Source organism: Poecile atricapillus, chromosome 4 (genome assembly GCF_030490865.1).
Source record: "Poecile atricapillus isolate bPoeAtr1 chromosome 4, bPoeAtr1.hap1, whole genome shotgun sequence".
In the NCBI taxonomy this organism is placed as follows: domain Eukaryota; kingdom Metazoa; phylum Chordata; class Aves; order Passeriformes; family Paridae; genus Poecile; species Poecile atricapillus.
Genome location: NC_081252.1, coordinates 14,280,941 through 14,301,014, shown reverse-complemented (window position 1 = coordinate 14,301,014; position 20,074 = coordinate 14,280,941). Strand labels below are relative to the sequence as shown.

Below are 20,074 nucleotides of genomic sequence, written 5' to 3'. Positions count from 1 at the left end.
CAGCCTTAGCATCATTAATCTCAATTTCCATGGCATTGGGAGCATCCTTAATATACAGGGTCACCCCTCCACCTCTTCTCCCTTTCCTGTCTCTTCTGAAGAGCTTGCAGCCATCCAGTGCAGCACTCCAGCTACCTGAATCATCCCGCCACGTTTCTGTGATGGCAACTACATCCTAGCTTTGCTCTTGCACCATGGCCTCCAGCTCTTGTTTGTTACCCATGCTGCATGCATTGGTATAAATGCACCTCAGCTGGGCTAGAGATTTCACCCCTAACTTGGGCTTACCATCCTTGGGCCTGCTTCCACACAGCCCATCTGCATCCCCTTCCCCCTTCAAACCTAGTTTAAAGCCTTCTCCATCAGTCCCACCAATTCGTGGACTAGAATCCTTTTGCCCTCAGTAGATAGAAGGAGCCCATCTGTCTCCAGCAGGCCAGCTTCCGTAAAAGTTTCCCCATGATCAAGGAACCCAAAATTCTACCAAATTGCACCAGTACTTTTCCATTTGTTGATAATGCAGGTTCTCCCGTTCCTTTCATCATTTGTCCCTGCCACTGAAGGGACTGAGCAGAATACCACCTGTGCTCCTGCCCCATCCATCAACCAATCAGCCCAGAGCCCTGAAGTCCCTTTAATTGCCCCTGATGCTCTTCTTTTCAGTCTCATCACTGCCATCCTAGAGTATCAGCAGCAGGTAATATTCAGAGGGCTGAATCAACCCAGGGAGTCTCTCAGTGATATCCCATACCCAGGCCCCAGGGAAGCAGCAGACTTCCCTGTGGGATGAGTCCAGATGACATATGGGGACTTCTGTTCCCCTCAGAAGAGAGTCACCCACTATGACTATCCTTATTTTCCTTTTAATGCTAGAGGTAGCCTGACAGACAAAGTGTAATTGGGAGGGTCTCCAGGAAGATTATTTTCTTCTATGTCATCTGGCTGACACTCTGGATCCAGGGCCTCATACCTATTCAGAAGTGACACCTGGGTAGGTGATTTGGGTTGGGAGGAATTTTTATTAACTCCCTGAGTAGGGAACCATTTCCACTCCCCTTCATTTACCGGGTCTTCTCCTTCTGCCTGATGGTAGGAGTCATGGGGTCCTGAGTCCTGGTGGGCTTCTCTCAGGGATGGAAGGGTGAAACTCCACCAGTCTACTTCCCTTTCACTTTCCATAATACTCCTTAGTCTGTCTACTTCCTCCTTAAGCTCAGCCACCAGACAGAGGAGATCATTCCACTGCACACAGGTGTCTTTTGCAGTGTCTCCTGGTATTACTGACAGCCTCAAATACTCTGTATAGGAAGGGGTCCAAACAGATGCATCCTTCTTCGAGGGTTCTGTTTGGGTTGGTACACTTTTACTAGCTACACCTTTTGATTGTTTGGAGATCATTGCTGCAAATAAAACCACAAACAAACAAACAAATAAAACCCCCCCCAATACAAAATAGAAACCCCACTAGCAAGAGATGGCTGCAACCCTGCCTGCTTACCTTGCCTGTGCAAACTGCCATGCCACGCCCTCAAAGATGTGCTGTGCCCATTTCCTCACTCCTGTTTGCCACACACTGAGTCATCCTAGAGCCTTCTTTAAACACCCCTCTGAGGGCTGGAGGAAGCCCATCCCAGGATCTTAGGCAGTAGATGGGGTTTAAATGTGGTAGTAACTTCTAGACACATGTTGAGCTGACCAGAAAACTCAAGCTTTAATTTTTAAAATGTCTTGTTTGCAATTAATATAAACTTCTTTAGTAGTTACCTAATTTCACCCCATTTTATGCTTCTGTCTCGGATTACTTGTGATCTGATTGCTTAGAATATCTGCATGGTTTAAATTTTTTGTTTCTATCAAATTCTAGTTGCAGACTGGAAAAAACAATCATGATGGCAAAGAATACAGAACATTTCCTACTAAGGATCCCCTCATGCTTTTAAACTCAAATAAAAGATCACAAATATCCTCCTCCCTTATTCCTCCTGCCCCCAAATATGTGAGTCAGTGTCACCAACTTTGGAGTATGAATGATGGCACAGTGTGGAACAGAGGCAAGATCTCTCCCAAGTGGTTGATCAATCTGCCACCACATTGCTTACTCATAAATTCACTCATTCAGTGTGAAACTCATGACAATTATAATAAAGCATCATTACTGATACAGCTACACTGGAGCCTGATTGAGCTCACTATTGCATACAAAATTGCATAGTGAGAGTAAGAATTAGTTTATTTTGACCTTATGTAAGGGATTTCGGTTGCACTTTTTTTTCCAAAATTCTCTTTTTAAACAATGAAAGTGATTATTGTACCCGAGCTTCAAACCAGCAGCATTTTGCAACTGGATTTAAAAAATATACTGATAATGTTGCTTTGTTGCCAGTGAGAGCTTGAAACGTTCTAAAGAAAAATAATAGAATCACCTCATAAATAACTTTGTGGCTTTTCAACATAGGGCAGGAAAACTACACAAATAAAATACCTCAAGTGTGTGCTCGATTGAGATACTTAGGGTTTATTGCAATTACTTCTAGAGTATGCGGACTGATAATATAAAATGGTATAATATTCAGAATGTGGCCTTGAACCCTGCTGCATAGCTTGAGTAGAGAAATGACACCTTTACTCAACACAGATTTTAAAATGACCCAAAACTCTGCATGCCTTTGTACAGAGGACCTCTGGGGTGACTTCATGAGTCTGAAACAATAATGAGCCCTTTACAAGGTTGGCTGCAGGAACTTATCTGTCATTCTGACATGCTAGAAGAAATCTACTGGAAATCTTGGTGGCAAGAACATGAATTGGACTTGTTGAGATTTAAGATATCCAAACCATATTAATGTGAAGACATTCCATTAATCAACCTGACAACAGGAAAATCCAGACAGAGGGAAAGTATAGAGCTGTCTAGCTACAGAGGGGCTCGTTACTATTTTTCTTCATATGCATTCTAGGGCTACAGTGTTTCTTGAGCTATTCTCACAAATTTTATGTATTGGGATGGCTATTACTTTGCCTAACACTTTACTTTTATAATCAGATTATACTCTTTTACTTTATCTGACCCTCCAAACCCTGAGTTCCTTTTCTTTCATGCAGCACTGGAATCAACAGGGCACAGTTCCTGTGGAACAGTAAAAAGCAAAAGAGGCTTGTGCATGTGGCTTGTGATTCCTAACTATGTTAAGCATGTTATTATCAGATTTTGTTAGTCTTCCCATTGTACTGAGTTAGGCAAAATATTTTCCTAAATTCTCATTCCTTTGAGGTCCTGGGCTTAGCTGGAGGTCACTGAAACTTTGAAAACTTTTGTGTTTTCAGTCTTTTTTCTACATTGAGTAAAACAACAAATTGTAACTTTTCCTAAAAAATTCTTTTTAGTTTCTTTTTTCTCTTTTTTGATTCTGCTGTGCTTCTTCTATACTTTTCTTTCCCCACTCCTGGATTTCTCAGTGCCCTTTGAGCTGAGCTCCTTTGAGATCCTCCCTTGTGGGGAGTCTCGTTTATCACAGTCCTCCAGGTCAGGACAAAAACTCCAAAGTCTGTTAGGATCTTGTTTCTCGTGTTTGTTAGGATGTTATCACAAAACTTGGCAGGTCTCTCTAGACTATCTGCACAAGTTTAATTCACTGCAATCAGGTTCATTTTCTTCTGATGGTACAGAATGGCTTTGTGGCTCACTTTGGCTTTGAAAGCACAAAATGGCCCTGAACTATGCAGCCTTTTTATCTTTATACTTATTCTTATCCAATTAACAGTAGACATGTATATTATTTTTCTTAATGACCCAATGACCCATCACCTGTGTGCTGCACTGCAGTATTTTCTAACCAATCACTTACTATTACCCAAAAACCTCTAGAAGAAGAACATGAAGAAGAAAGAAGAATAAAAAGAAACAACATTCTAAATCCTCCATCTCGCCTTCTGCTTTCTAAACTAATTTAAATTCTAACTTTTTCACCCAGTGACTTAAGAAAACTCTTTGATCTACACACTCACACTTTTAGCTTTTCTATCTAACTTTAACAGTTGTTTTCATGTATCACCATGAAAACATGCTCATGAATTTCATGTTATATGACATTCAGTCTTTTTCTAAATCTTAGAACTAAGTATCAGAAACGAGAGCACACACTCTGTGTCTCAGACTCCAACACAAACTCTTAAAGACAAGAGAACATATATCTAGCTGTTTCTGTTTAAAACTGAATTCCACATTAAAAAAAATAAAAACAACTGTATAATAATAATTCTTCATACAGAAGTCTAGCAACAGCCTGTCAGTCACTGTTATTTTTCTCAACTCTGTAGTTCCTGCATCAGGAATTTGCTAGGCACCATTAGAACTGCCTCTCTGTTGTTAAGAATTTGAATGTGTGCTGGAAGTGAAGATACTAATGTCAATTTGTATGATGCCTGTCTGATGTCCTGAAGTTTGAATTGGTAATAAATACTAATGAAATACTGCTAATGTGCAATATCAGTTAATAGATAAATGCTGTCTCATCTTCATTCCAGCTGGCAGTCAGAATCCTTTGGAGTGATACTTCTAACATCAATTTATGCAACAGTAACTTCACGTTCTGTAATTTTCCTTGTAGTAAAGTAGTAAAAAATAACACTTTCCCACCAGAACGTATGTCTGGAATACTATCCATTAATGTGTTCTAAACAGCAGGAACTTGAAATGGTTTCAAGATAGTAACTATGAAAAGGAAGAGGCTATAGTTCACTCTATTGCCTTTCCATCCCTGTTTTTCAGCATGTCCCTTCTGTCTCCTATATTCTTCCCTTTACCACCAAGGGCCTAGAATTCAAAATTTATTCCTACTCGAGACAGTTTTTTCTGGTATCAAGTCTTCATAGTCATAGGAATCCAAATTCCTTGGCAACACAATGAATTTTTAACTTAGTATGAGGTGCTTTCTTCCACTGTTGGCAGGAATTGCTGTAATCTGATTAGGAAGAAGGTAAAGCCAAGGAGACAGGAAAAAAGGTCTAGAGAATAAGAAATCTGGCATCATGGAAATGTACAGCTAAAAAGGAGCAAAATGGAGTCAGCATAACTTTACTTTTTCTGCTGTAAGGAAACTGGAGTTTCTAAAACAAGTGATATTTTAAAAAGTGTAAAGCAAGCTGCCCACTCCCTTTAATGTCTTCTTAAATCCTATGTTGAAAAGTTCTCCTGTTCCCCAAGGATCAAAATGACATTTTGATTTTGACTTTCATTTTAATTTTCATTTTCATCATTTCATTCATAGCAGATTAGGCTGGGAGAATAACTTCTTCCTGCATAGGAGTCAAGTAGCTGGGGAAAAGGCACTAGTGAAGTGATAACAATACAGAGCAGTACTCCTTGGGGATGCTGCAGGCCAGGATCTGAGTGCCTCTGCCTAATTCAAGCTCTATCTTCTATTGGAGGCACTTTATGACATCTGTGAGGACTTCTGTGGTCTGGAGGCTTTCACAGTTGATCTAGAATCAGCTAGAAATTTGTGACCATGTGGGATGAAACAATCTGGGACACTGTATTCCAGAGGGTAGAAAGCATTCTCTTTGCCTGTGCTGAAACACTAACTTGTCTTTTTCAGAATAAAGTGTAGTTTCAAGATTATTTTATCTCTCTTCTAAATGAATTCATAAATGTAAGATAAAACCTGTTCATCAACCACTATACATAAAATAAATTGTTGTTATGAAGAAGCAGGTTTTGAAATGGAAGTCCTTCACAATTTCAACAAAAAATGTTTTGAATTTTTCTAGCTCAATTTTTAGCAACAGAAAGCACTTGAAATGTCATTTTTCTTTGCCTCTACTATGTGGCATGTTTTTTACCCTGAAGCTTTTGTTTGGGATTGTTCTTGCTTAGAATTTTTTTTTGGCCAGAGTTCCTTCAACCCTAAGCTTGTAGTTGTGAACTGGCTTCTATTACAGAGTTCAGTTAAAATGTTTTTTTAGGCAATGAGTAAATCATACTATGAGAAGTTAATAATCTATTGCATATTAATTTTTTATAAATAAAGTAATTTCACAGTTTATTTTTGTTAATCTCAGTTTCTGGCTAAGCAATGTGAGCTTGGATTAACAGTGGAGAGTTTGGTACTTTCTATTTTGTACCTCAGAGAAATGGGTTTTTAGGAGAGTGTTGCCTATTTAATGCTTTATAACTGGAAAACTGAAGAAACATGAATGAAAAGCTGAGGGAATTCTTGAGGAAATGGTTATACAGCAAGAACAAGCAAAAAAAATTCTGAATTTTTGATTAATATTTTTATATAAATGTGAGGTACTTAATGAACATGGTCTACTACAAAATCACTTGATAACCATGGGAGTTGTGCCAGAGTTGTCTTCCCATTTATTTATGAACTTTATTCCATATATTTATGAACTTTATTCCAGCACACAGTCCTTATTTGATTTTGAAAAGACAAAAGAAAGCCAACCTAAGTCTCGAAAAGGAGGATCACTTCATGATCTTTTCTTTGATTATTCTGGACAGGGAAAGACTAAAAGCAGTATTTTATGTGACAAAAGAAATTGGATTTGACAGTTCCTCCTTGGAAGACTTCAGAATAACCAACAAGTTCCAGGCCAAAAGTGACATTAACAAAGTGGTAAGGTTGGCTGGCAGCGTATAGTGCTTTTCTAAAAGGCCAGTGTAGGGGCTTCAATAAAAATAAAAATAAAAATTAAGAAATAAGGAAAAAAAGGAAAATAAAAAGTCTCTCAGGTTATCTGAACAAGCAGAAGCAGGGGATGATGAAATTGTACACTTTTGCAATGTTGCCTTGCATTAAAATGGACTGAATGTGTGCTGTGTTCCATAATAGGGAGCTGGTGTTTTAGATTCCAGGAACAACAAAAAAAGTTTATCAAGGAGCCACCTCTATGTTAATTATCGTCCTTCAATTTTAAGTCTTTCATCAGGTAACCTCATATTTTTAATTTTCTTCAATAGAAAGAAATGTTTTTAAATCTTAACGAGGCTGGTGCAGTTGACATGTATGCATATGCTTATAATGCTCTAATTTTCAATAAAGGTATAAAGTAGTATGTAATTCATACGTGTTTCTCCATACTCCTGTACAGTTTAAAGAGGAACAGAGATAAATAGAATACATTTTAAAATATTTATAGGTTTTACTGCTTGACAGGAAAGATAGAGAATTCTCAATAGCCAAAAGAACTTGACACTTTTGTTACACAGCAAAGACAGTAACTAGAAACATATGAGAAAAGACTGATTTGCTTCCAGACTTCTTCCATAAAATACAGCTCTGTTTACCCAGGACAATGTTATCCGATAACTTCTCTTTTTTACTCTGTTGAACTGGATGCTGTGGAAGTTATGACCACATGTATAAAGTTGCTCCATGCTTTTTGGAGATTTTGTTGGCTGCAGGCGCATTTTGCAAGCAAATTTAGTTATACATATTCGTCCATTCTCTGCTTGTGCTAAGGCTTTTTGGAGGCCCTCCTTTATATATTAAGGAGCAAAGAGGACAGGAAGTGAATGATCTAAAATTTGTATTTTGAAAATGGTGTAAAAATTGCTTTGTTAACCTATTTGGAGAAATATATAAGTGAGTAATACAGCTACCGCTATTTTAATTTGAAAATGTTCATCAACGTTCAGCCTTGCTAGACTAATTTGTGGCTGGAAGGTTGCACCTTACACTTGTTTAGGAAGGACAGCTGTGGCAGTCTCAGAACTGGACATAACTTTTCTTATACTATTACTACACAAACACAACACTCTTATCTTGTGTGGAGGAGGTCATGTGCTTTCAAGGAGCCAGAATTTACTGCATAGCTGTGACATTCCAGTCCTGTAGATGATGTGGTAACCCATGTTTTCAATGGTATGAAGGTGACAATGAATGAAAATGCCTTCCAGACATGTTCATTAAATTTGATATTCCAGAGAGACAGATCTTCAACTACTTTTTAATAGTCCCATTGAATTAGAAAAGGACTGTGATCTTTCTTTCAAATAAAATTAAGAAAAATGTTTCACCAGTCTTAAAAAAGTATGTGTAAATATATTTATTTCAATATGTGTAATATTCTTGATAACTGTTTCATGAAAATATCCTTTCTGTAAGATCTTGACAATAACTGTGCTATTTTAGGGGCTCTACACAATTTCTACTCAATGTTTTTGCCTTTATTTCTCTGATCTCAGCAAAATTGCATTAAAGTGACATATTTTAACCTAATGAAATGAAAATTTAAACACTGCTTGTCACTTTTTGGGGGAAGGAAAAAAAACAACTTGAAGTACTTCCACACACCAGTAAAGAAAATGGCACATTCTGTAAAGGGTGTTTGAAATGCTCATTAAAAAATGTTGGAAAAGTTTGTCTGATACTTCAGCAACAGTTTTATTCCTGAGAAATCTTTTGTTTTGAAATTGTGCTTACTGTTTGCTTTCCAAAGCCTTTATGTTTGTCTGGAGGCAGAATTCTAAATTGTGCTCTTCTACAAGTGGTGTTTTCATTTTGTTTTATTTTAAAATTAGGACTTCCTTAATTTATCATAAACACAAAATAAGTGTTTCATGGAATGTGATAATGTTATTGAAGGTGTTGTTTTGAAGAGATGATGAGAGGAATATTTTACATGTGTGCTGGCTGTGTTACATGCAGTTACATTTAATGTTGCTATAAAAAGGAATGATCATGCTTATAGGAAAATATGGGTGCCATCACATGCTACTGTTAACATAGGTGATTCACTTATCTTTTCAGCTACCTTCATGTAAAATCCTTGTCTGTGTTTCCCCCAATGAGGCAGGAAATTCTTCTATCAATTTTCAGCAAAAGTAAACAATTATGGTACATGTATTTATAGTAACTGTCTTTGTTTTTTAATCTGGCATGCATTTTAAGAGGATGTGATTTTCCTCTGCACTGTTGTTGCTAGTGGACACATCAAGTGCATTACTATTGCCGTCTATTATGTTTTCCTCACTGTTTCTTTCACAGACAATTTTAGAATGTGCGTATGTTTCTGAAAGCTGATCTAGTACACTTAAAGACTGCTGAGAGGCTCCTGTCTGGGAATGGGTGCATCCTGGGTTCACCAGTTCTTTGCCCTGAGCTGAGTCTCTGAGCACTGCTCTCTATCTGTAGGTGGCAATGGGCATACACTATGCAACCTTTCCAATGCAGTGTCACATAGATTCACATAATAGTCCAAACACAGCGTTACAGAATAGTCCAAACTGTTTCAGATTCCTGTTTTCAGACTTCTTCCCTGGTGATTCTTTTTCCCTTCCCTTCCCTTCCCTTCCCTTCCCTTCCCTTCCCTTCCCTTCCCTTCCCTTCCCTTCCCTTCCCTTCCCTTCCCTTCCCTTCCCTTCCCTTCCCTTCCCTTCCCTTCCCTTCCCTTCCCTTCCCTTCCCTTCCCTTCCCTTCCCTTCCCTTCCCTTCCCTTCCCTTCCTTTTTCCCCTCTTCCAACAAAATGTTTCAATGTTTTATACATTCAGTGGGCTAAGTCTGTGCTCTGATAAGTGATGTTTTGTTGTATGTACTCTTTTGTTCCTTAATATTCTAAATGTTGCCAGTAAGATTTGTGTGTTTTTTACCTCTTGAGAATATCTAATTTGAATCTACCCAGAGCAAAAGAATCTTGGTTTCACCCTGGAATTTAGTGCCTGGGGTGAAAAAGGAGTGCCCTCTGAGTTACAGTGGGATATTGCAAGTGGTGTTCATAACTTTGAAAGTAAAGAGGTTTGTTTAAAGGCATTGAGCATTGAAGAGAGGAGAGTTTGAATTCAGCTTTCAGCTTATAATTTCAAGGCAATTCCTCTGCCAATGATATGTATATATATACTTTGAATCTAGAAGGACCCATGGTACATTTGTACCATATGTCCCTGCAAAATACAAGTCCAAAGTGTTCTCCTGAGAACCCAAGCCGAAAGTGAAATCTGTGGCAGATGAAACAAAGAGCCAAAGCCTCTAATTTTCAGCATTACAGGGAGAAAGGATAATGAGAGCAAAAACTGTGTAGTCAGTCCACACAAAACAAGGGGTGCTTATGAGTTACTGCTGTGACATGGTCTGACTAGGAAACTCAGCAATGCATAATAAAGTTCATTTTATAATTTCTACATTATTATATAATTTCTACTTAACTAATTTCTTTGTGCAGTGTATCCAAGAGGTTTATGAGTATGCCAAAAACATTTGTGTAGTACCCTTTGACATAGCTGAAATCCTGCTAGACTCTTACTGTCAGATGACAGAACTTCAGGGTACAGTTCAGAAAAAAATCAGGTATCTCCTCTCTCCTTAATCCCTCTAGAGGATTTTATAAACTATTCATTTTGCAATATTATGTTAATAACAATGCAATATTCTGTTAATAACTAGGTGCTGTTCTGTTCAACAGCAGCTATATAAAGTAAGCCAAGAAAGAACAAATACTGTTTCCAGGTGAACAGATGTTAATGTCTTCACCCAATTTTATTTCTAGTTCCTGCTCTACTAAACTCCCACTAAGTCAGCAAGTATGGCTAAGTAAAGAACAAATAATAACTAATTAAATGCCGTAAGTTTTGTTTCAGGGCAAGGAAATTACTGTTGGATTGCTGATCAGCCAAGCTTTTCTAGAGACAAAAAATCTCAAGATTTCCATACATAAAAAATTCAATGTGTAGAATTCAAAATAAATTCAAAGATATCCATCCCTGATCTATTACAACTGTTAAGAGAAATAGAAGTAAATATTTTTAATAATACTTTTTATTTATATAACGGTTATACTTTTAGGGGGAGAAAAAGGTGATCAAGCACTCATTAATACATGAACTGATACATTATCATATAACTAACCTATAGCTCCTAGCAAAGAAAAATATTGTTTTGCTTTTTTTTTAGAAGGGGTTAAAATGAAAAGCAAAGTCTCACCTGTGAGTGTATTGTATAAATCACTACCATTCTGGGAGGTGTAAACTGAAGCATTCATTGGTATTTTTCTCAAACACTCTGTCAATACCAAGAAGTTTTGAACTGGGTTATGAAGTGAGTTTGGGACAATGTTGGTTTGATTTGGTTTAATTTTATAACACAGAAATGATTACTTTATATCCTATGATTCCAGTTAGCAGCAGTTTGCCTCTTGCCACTTCTTGTGTCATTGGGGCTTTGAATTTGAATGTTTTGAAAAAAATATGTATTTTCTTTCCCTTTTGCCCAAAGTGAATGTTCCAGGAGTGTGGTGGCAGAGAAATTAAGAGAGTTAAAGTATGTTCTGCTTTTCTCTAATGCTTCCAGGACCTCTTATAGATTGTTTAATTAGTACTTTTAGTTAGCAAGACAGCAGGAGTTCTAGACTAAATGGGAGAGATTGATTATAAGCTAGTGATCAACAGAGGGTTGCAAAGACCTCCTTGCAGTTGTGCCAATACAGTCACTCAGAATTAAGATTTATGTGTTTGCATGCAATGGATGTGCAATGGAATGTCAATATTTGTTGCTTTTATTACACTATCTACAGATAGGCTATTCTGTGATTTCTAGTTTGTGCTGTTTCTAGCTTGTGCTAATTGTCTATTGAGTTGTGATGTTAAACAAGATTCTGTTTTGGTACTTTTGGAAAGCTAAGTATGGTAACGAGACATGGAAAGTATCTAATGGGAGGTTCAACATTTAAGGTTAAGATAAGATGATGATGGTGATAATAGTTAAAACTATTTGTCATCTTCACATCAAGGTGTTTCTTGGATAACATAGATATGAAAGTAAGTAGCATTCAATGTAAACTTAGGTCTGGCTCTAATGATAGACTACAACAGCTTAAAGCAGTTTTGTTTAAGCTTGTTTTCAGCACGGTTGTATCACATTATCTATTGTGATAAAGGGACACCTTCATTTATCATATCTCCTTTCCTATTATTAATATACAGAGTTACTGTGTATATTTCAAAGGCATAACTCCAAGACAAAGTTGGACAGTTTGCATAATGACCAATGCATTGAATATGATTTAAAAAATCATAGGGAGGAAAGGTTCAATGAAATATTTCCAAGTAGACCATGGAATCAGAATTTTATATAAACATTCACCTATAATATTAAAGTTGATTGCTATAAGACAAGTTGATGCAAGTTAGTTTGATCTTAAAATTGAAAACTTGTGCTTGTGCTTCTTCAGTCTCCAAATGTTGAAAGAGGAACCCATGTCCATTTCAAGACTGATTTGGGGTTTTACTTGTCAGGCATGAAGAAAATGCAAATGTTAGTCTAATATTTAATTGTTTTGAAAAGAAGGATGTCTGTAGGATACCTAGCTTTTGGGGATTTAGTGGGTTTTGTTTATCTATTTGGTTTGGTTTTTTTTCTTTTTTTTCTTTTTTTAATTGATGGATAAATGGAAAGACAGGGTCAACACCTGCTGAGATATTTACAGCTACTCACATGTCTCTAACTGGAGCGCTACATTTCCAGCAAACTGTTTTGCCTGTAGGCAAATTTCACTTTTCAAACATTGCCAGCATGCCTAGGGATTTAACTTGAGGTGATATTCAGGCTGGTTATATTTATGTTTTAAACTGAATTTGTCAATATGACTCTGGGGATCAGTGTCTGGAGTTCCACCTTCTTTGCTCAAGATTTTATCCCTTTTACTTACATGTGAAGATGGCACAGTGCGAATCAATGTGCTATGCTTAATAGTATTTAAACAAATGTCTATTTGCTGATTGGCAGGTAATGCTGCAGTTCCTCATTTTCCACTCATAGCTAGACCTTGACTCACCAAGCTCTTGTAACACAGACACAGAAATAGCAGTTAGAGTTCTGACTGTAACAGAAAGTATCGCACACACATTCATTGCCCTAGGCTTTATGTGTATCTCCCAGGAGTAAATATATAACCCATAAGCTTATAAACTCTGCTACTTTTTTTTCCTATTTGATGAAACAGAAGCAGGAAGAGAAGGAAGCCCTGAAGCATAGATCATGTTCTTTTGTTCAGTAACAGGCATGGAACATGACAAACCAGAGACAGCAGCAAGGCAGAATCACAGGAGACACTGGGTAGAACCTCCACTGGCATCTTGCATGTACTGAGAACTGTGTTCCTGGGGTCATACAACTCATATCTTCCTTGAACCTTACTAGACAGCTCCAGCAGGACCATCCATATGCTAATGAGACCTTTGAAATGCTTTCCATGCTTTTGTTATTTTAATTTCCTAGCACATATCAGAAAGACCAAAGTTCTCCTTTATTATTTTACTACCTCTTTGCAGCAGTAGCCTGGGTGGCAGTTTAGAGTGAGTGGAATAAAAATTCAGTGTACTGCTAATGACTCAATACAAAGGCCTCTCTTTTTCAAGGCTTTATTTTTTTTAACTTTTTTTTTTAACAGGAGTGATTTCTATTTCATCTCCGCTACAAGCAGTGCTTTTTGGCCAATTTATAACTGCAGCTGCCTGGAGAAAGCCTAAAGCAGATGTGAAAAAAACAGACTATACAGCAAAACATTTTCTATAAACACACAATATACCTGAAGAAATAATTAGACGTATGAGGGGGAAATACCAAATAGGATGTCTGAAAACCAATTTTGCTTAAAATTCAAGGCATTATGTATATCTGGCATTTGCCGGCTTTCCATTTATCCTTGGATCAAAGGCAGAAATCAGTCATACCTGCGTGTCAGCTACAGTCAACAGTGCCAAAATTCTTCACTGGACTTTCTCATCTGGTGTCGAGTGTGGACATGATTTTCTGAACCTCAGAGTTTTAGGCTCTCAGGGGCTGATCTGTTTTCCAAGGGAAAGTCTTTTGGGAAAATTTTTCTGTCTCAAGGACTGTTGTGTAAATAAGATTTTGGTTCCCAAAACAATGACACAGATATTCTGAGAGTGTTTTTCTCTTGTCCCACCAATGGGAGGAGGGAGGTGTTGTTCCTTGTACCAATCAGGTTAACCTGTGTCGGAACACCTTATAAATAGGATTGAAAACTCCAAAATAAAGGCTTTTCGCCTTCTGAAATAAGACTTCAGCTGCTTGCGATAAGAACCCTTGCTTCATACTTCATGTCCACTAGCGACAGTCAAGTTGTTCATGGGGGTCTCCAGGTCTAAAGGAGACAAGAGCAGTTGTTGGTTGCAGTCAATCTGTTCACTGTATGAATGCATCAGTCTTAAAGGCAGAGTTCAGAGTACTAAAGTCCATGCTAAAAGCTTTCTGGATTAGAAATTTACTAATGAAAGACTTTTGAGCAGCAGCAGCTCCCTCTGAGTAGAAGCAGCAGCTTCTTTTTCTTTCTTTTTTCTGTGTTGCGATGCTGAAGATGATCTGCAGTTGTCCTTCTTCTTTGTGGTGGTGTTTCACCCCAATAGAGGGGATTGTATTTGTAAATCATCCAATCAGCTAAAAACATGATTCTAAACATTCTTTCTATGTAACTTTTTTATTAAAAATTCTTTTTTATTTCTTTTTTCTCTTTCTTTGATTCTGCTGCTTTTCTTCTGTACTTTTCTCTTGGATTTCTCAGTCCCCTTTGGGCTGAGCTCCTTTGGGATCTTCCCTTGTGGGGAGTCCCACTTATCTCAGTTCTCTGGGTTTGAAGAAAACTCCCGAGCCCATTAGAATCTTGTTTCTTGTTTTTATTAGGATGTTATCACAAAACTTGTCAGGTCTCTCCAGACTAGCTGCACAAGCTTAATTCACCACAACCTGTCTCATTTTCTTCTGATGTTACAGAATGGCTTTGTGGCTCACTTTGAGTTTGAAAGCACAAAATGGCCCTGAACTATGCAGTTATTTTATCTTTATACTTATTCTTATCCAATTAAAAATAGACACGTATATAATTTTTCTTAATGACCCAATGACCCATCACCTGTGTGCTGCAGCATTTTCTGTCCAATCACTTACTATTACCCAAAAACCTCTAGAAGAAGAACATGAAGAAGAAAGAAGAAGGAAAAGAAACAACATTCTAAATTCTCCATCTTGTCTTCTGCTTTCTGAACTAACTTAAACTCTAAACTAACTTTTTCACCCAGTGACTTAAGAAAACTCTCTAATCTACACACTCACACTTTTAGCTTTTTCTATCTAACTTTAACAGTTGTTTTCATGTATCACCATGAAAACATGCTCATGAATTTCATGTTATATGAAATTCAGTGTTTTTCTGGATCTTAGAGTTAGGTATCAGAAACAAGGGCACACACTCTGTGTCTCAGACTCCAACATTTCTGCACCAATCTTAATTCTTTCATTAGTTAATTAATTCTTAATGTATGAAAGCAATGTCAGTCCTTACCTAAATTATACGTATGGAGTATTATCTGTTTACATTAAAAGCTTTATGTGTCCTATCTAGAAATGCAAGCTATGTTTTCATTATGTCTAGAGCTAATTAATTCTGTAAAGGGTGACACTACTGAACTTTAAACTAGGCTTTGGGGCTTTTTACTAACTAACAGTCTCTTAAGGCACTTAAGATATATTTCTAATTACTTAAAACTAAAACCTACACTCTTATTTCATGTCTACATGGTTTTATATATTTTAGATCCATTCTCTCACTGAGGGGCTCAGAGAGGCTTTTATTTCAGATTCCAATCATCTGACACAAGTTAATTTAGAATATATTAATATAAGAACTCTTGCTGTGATTTTTCTTTATAGACACACAAAAAACTATTTTACTTAAAATATATGCTAGGAAACTGAATGTCTCTTAAGTTGCTATTGAGCTAAGCTTGGGTCCATCCAAATGTTGCTGCTTATTAGGAATTATTTTTATTTCTATGATTAGAGCACTTAGAAAGGCTCTAGAGCTTGAAGAGTCTTCTAAAGATGAAGTTATGTGCTTACATACTCTGAAAAAAATATATTGAAGCACCTCTCATAAGCCTTAGTGGTCTTGGATCTTAGAGATCTTTTCCAGCCTAGATGATTCTATGATTCTAAGCATGTATGCAATGCTATGGTTAAAAAAATAAGTTTTCCTCATGTCTAAATGAAAGATTGCTTCACACCTCTCAGATATGCAACATTTAATCCTCTTACTCCCCAACAGACACCTAGTACTATTAGTTAATAACAAATTTGACATATGTCTAAATCTGTTGTCATGTGTTTTGGCCTTACATTTTTTCTGAACTTAGTAAGATGATTTCTTTCTGTTTGGGCCAGATTTTGTAGGCCTTATTCCATGTGATAGTCTCTAAATCTCTTTTAAGCACAAACTGGGGTCGTCATGGAGCCCTGGCTTTAAGGAGGAGCACAGGGCACAGTACTGAAGTATGAAAAATACAGAAGCATCTAGTTTGTGGTATGTGTGTGTTAAGTGTTGTGTAAGTGATGTTAAGTGTGCATTTAAATGAATGTTCACTGAATTTGGTTCTTACTCATTTTTAGCTTATCACTGTTTATAGTCAGGCTTGGAGCAGACTTTAACAAATAAAACTATAACAGTTATTTTAAATTGATTTAGCCACATACCTACTGCCTATTGAGCATGCTTTATCTGACTGCTGTTAAAAACTACATAGCCAGTTGTAACAAAATCTGTGATACTGGAATTGCTGTGCCCTCTGATGTTTTGTAAAGGGTGTAATACAAATGTTTGCAAAACCCTCTTTTTTTAAAATCCAAGGCATAATCCTGTTCAAACAAGACCATCAGAACTTGGGCAGTTGTCTAAAAATTCACAAAATCACTAGGTTGGAAGAGAACTTCAAGATCATCGAGTCCAACCCAGCCCTAACACCTCAACTAGACCATGGCACTGAGTGCCACATCCAGTCTTCAGGCGCCACCACCTCCCCAAGCAGACCATTCCAATATTTTATCACCCTTGCTGTACAAAACTCTTTCCCTTGATGCAGCTTAAGACCATGTCCTCTCATTTTGTCAGTTGTTGCCTGAAGAAAGAGACCAACCCCTACCTGACTACAGCCACCTTTCAGGAAGTTGTAGAGAGTGATCAGGTCACCTCTGAGTCTCCTTTTCTCAAGGCTAAACAACCCCAGCTCCGTCAGCCATTCCTCACAGGGCTTGTGTTCCAAGACCCTCACCAACCTTGTTGCCCTCCTCTGGACCTGCTCAAGCATCTCAACATCCTTCCTAAACTGAGGGGCCCAGAACTGGACACAGCACTCAAGGTGTGGCCTCACCAGTGCCAAGTTCAGGGGAAGAATGACCTCCCTGCTCCTGCTGGCCACACTATTCCTGATACAGGCCAGGAGCCACTGGCCTTCTTGGCCACCAGGGCACACTGCTGGCTCATGTTCAGCTGGCTGTGGACCAGTACCTCCAGGTCCCTTTCCACCTGAGCACTATCTAGCCACACCGTCCCCAGCCTATAATGCTGCAGGGGGTTTTGTGGCACTTCGACTTATTACATGTCATCCCACTGGACCCTACCCATCTATCCAATCATTCCAGTTCTCTCTGCAGAGCCCTCCTACCTTCCAATAGATCGGCACACGCTCTCAGCTTAGTGTCATATGCAAATTTACTAATGAAAGACTCAATACCTCATCCAATTTGTCAATAAAAATATTGAACAGAACTGGTCCCAGCACAGACCCCTGAGGAACACCACTAGTGACTGGTTGCCAGCTGGATGCAGCATCGTTCACCACCACTCTCTGGGCCTGGCCTTCCAGCCAATTCTTAACCCAGTAAAGAATGCTCCTGTCCAAGCCATGGGCTGCCAGCTTTTCCAGGAGTGTGCTTTGTGACACAGTGTCAATGGCCTCCCTGAAGTCCAAATAGACAACATCCACAGCCTTTCCTGCATCCACCAAGTGGGTCATCTGGTCATAAAAGGAGATCAGGTTGGTCAAACATGACCTACCCCTCCTAAACCCATGTTGGCTGGATCTGATGCCCTGTCCATCCTGTACATCCTCCATGACGACAGTATAAACTGCTCCATTCCTTACCAGGTATTGAGGTCAGGCTAACTGGCCTATAATTACCAGGGTCCTCCTTCCTACCCTTTCTGTGAATGGACGTCACATTGGCCAGCTTCCAGTCATCTGGAACCTCAGCAGTGAGCCAGGACTGTTGGCAAATGATGGAGAGCGGCTTCACAAGCTCATCTGCCAGCTCTCTCATCACCCTGGGATGGATCCTATCTGGCCCATAGATTTATAAACATCCAAGCAGCTCAGCAGTTCTCTGACTGCCTCCTCCTGGATAACAGGGGGATCATTCTGCTCCCTGACACCATCTACCAACCCAGCAGGACAGTTATCCTGAGGACAATCCATCTTCCCACTAAAGACTGAGGCAAAGAAGGTGTTAAGCACTTCTACTTATCTGCAGTTACTAAGTTCCCTCCCTCTTCCAATAGAGAACAAAGGTTGGTCTTACCTTTCCTTTTACCATTAATATATTTGTAAATGCATTTTTTATTGCCCTTTACAAAAGTTGCCAAATTAAGTTCCAGCTGAACTTTGGCCTCACTAACTTTTTTTCTACATACTCTAGCAACCTCCTAAAATATTTCCTGAGAAACCTGACCCTCCTTCCAAAGATGATACATCTTTTTTTTTATTTCTAAGTTCCTTCTAAACCTTGTTGCCCAACCAGGTAGGACATTTGCCTCATTGACTCATCTTTCAGCACACAGGGACAGTCTGTTCCTGTGCCCTCAAGATCCCTGTTTTGAAGGACACCCACCTTTCCTGGACTCCTTTGTTTTTGAGGGCTGCTTCCCAAGGCACTTTCTGAATAACTTTCCTAAACAGGCCAAAGTCTGCCCTCCAGAAGTCCAGTGTAAAAGTCTTATTGGTGTTCCTCCTGATATCACCAAATATCAGGAACTCTGTCATTTCATGATCACTGTGCCCCAAGCTGCCTCCAACTACCACATCTCCCACCAGCCCTTCTCTATTTGCAAACAACAGGTCTAACATAGTCCCTCCCCTAGCAGGCTCACTCGCTAGCTGTGACAAAAAGTTGTCCTCCACGCACTCTAAAAACTTCCTGGGCTGCCTTTTTTCTAATGCATTAAATTCCCAGCAGATGTCTTGTAGGTTAAAATCACCTACAAGAACAAGGGCTGGTGATCATGAAGCATTCTCCAGCTGTTTAAGTTTTCCCCCTCTTCCTGGTTGGATGGACGATAACAGACTCCAGAAGGATGTCAGCCTTGTTGGCCTTTGCCTTAATTCTTACCCATAGGCATTCAACTTCATCATCATTAGTTTCAATATCCATGGCATCAAAGCTTCCCTAATATAAAGGGCCACCCCTCCACCTCTTCTCCCTTTCCTGTCTCTTCTGAAGAGCTTGCAGCCATCCAGTGCAGCGCTCCATCTACCTGAATCATCCCACCACGTTTCTGTGATGGCAACTACATCCTAGCTTTGCTCTTGCACCATGGCCTCCAGCGTCTGTTTGTTGTCCATGCTGTGTGCATTGGTATACATACACCTCAGCTGGGCTGCTGATTTCACCCCTAACTCAGGCTTCCCACCCTTGAGCTTCCACACAGCCCATCTACATCCCCTTCCCTCTTTAAACCTAGTTTAAAGCCCTCTCAATACGTTCCGCCAGTAACAAAAAGATTTGCAACTCTTTTTCCTCTAAAGACAGAGTGTTTAGTTGTTTCTTTTTTGGTTTTTTGGCTGGACCTGAAGTCTCCTTCTATGGATGCTAACTATGAAGCAGGGAGCACAGTGCCTGTGGAATAGCAGGCCGCATAACCGTCTCCGTCTCGCCTGAGAAAGTGGCCTGGGAAATCGTAAGGAGGAATTAAAACAATCCTCAGAGATAGAAAACAGCCTTGCAGGTACTGTTTGTCAGTTTCTTGTTTTCTTGCAAGAGAAGGTCGAGGGGTGGTGTATCCCACTGACCAATGATGGTGATGTGTTAGTTTACTCACCAATAAGAGTTTTACTTTTCTGTACTTTCACGTATCAGTCTATAAAAGAAGATCTGAGGTAATAAACCTTAAGAGAGGAAGAACTCTCCTGTTCAACTCACAAGAGAGTCTGTGTCATTCTTCTTGCCGTTCCTAATAGAGCGGCATCCTTCCTTTATTTAACAGTGGTCTACTACATTCTTCTGGAGT

At 38.8% G+C, this 20,074-nt stretch overlaps 1 pseudogene; it reads right to left on the bottom strand.

Moving 5' to 3' along the window:
* Positions 1 to 852: 852 nt before the first annotated feature.
* Positions 853 to 19,218, bottom strand: LOC131578707 (uncharacterized; annotated as a pseudogene).
* Between the last annotated feature and the right edge of the window lie 856 nt (positions 19,219 to 20,074).